The following is a 469-nucleotide window of genomic DNA, read 5'->3' on the forward strand; positions in this document are numbered from 1 at the left end:
TTGTGTCATTTGAAGTCCATGTCTGTTGTCATATCATAAAGATACACTGAATTGAGACAAATAAAGAATTGCCATGCTATGGTATTAAAAAATGCAGCCTTCGCATAAGAAGTATTTGCTGCAGGTGTTTGAGTTTAACTCTATTAGAGTCAGAAACTAGCCTGTCGACATTTCTTATGCCTGCAGCTTAAAATGAAAAAAGAAAGAAAGCACCTAGAGTGCCAATCAATGCATCACGGCAAGTCGTTTCAGTAGCTTGTAGTAATACTTCAGGCTTTTTACAACACTGATCAAAGTGCAAACCAATTAAGTCAGTGTAGTTAAGCACTGCCATGTGGTTTTGTTTGTGTGAGGCCATCAGACACTTCCTTTAGTTAATGTGTCACACTGTAGCACAGATGAAATGAGACAGATGGTGCGAGAAAGTTAAAGGTGTGCGCAGTTGGGTGAGAAGGTGTGTGTGTGGGGG

This window comes from Sinocyclocheilus grahami, unplaced genomic scaffold (assembly GCF_001515645.1).
Source record: "Sinocyclocheilus grahami isolate Dianchi unplaced genomic scaffold, SAMN03320097.WGS_v1.1 scaffold17.1, whole genome shotgun sequence".
Lineage (NCBI taxonomy): Eukaryota > Metazoa > Chordata > Actinopteri > Cypriniformes > Cyprinidae > Sinocyclocheilus > Sinocyclocheilus grahami.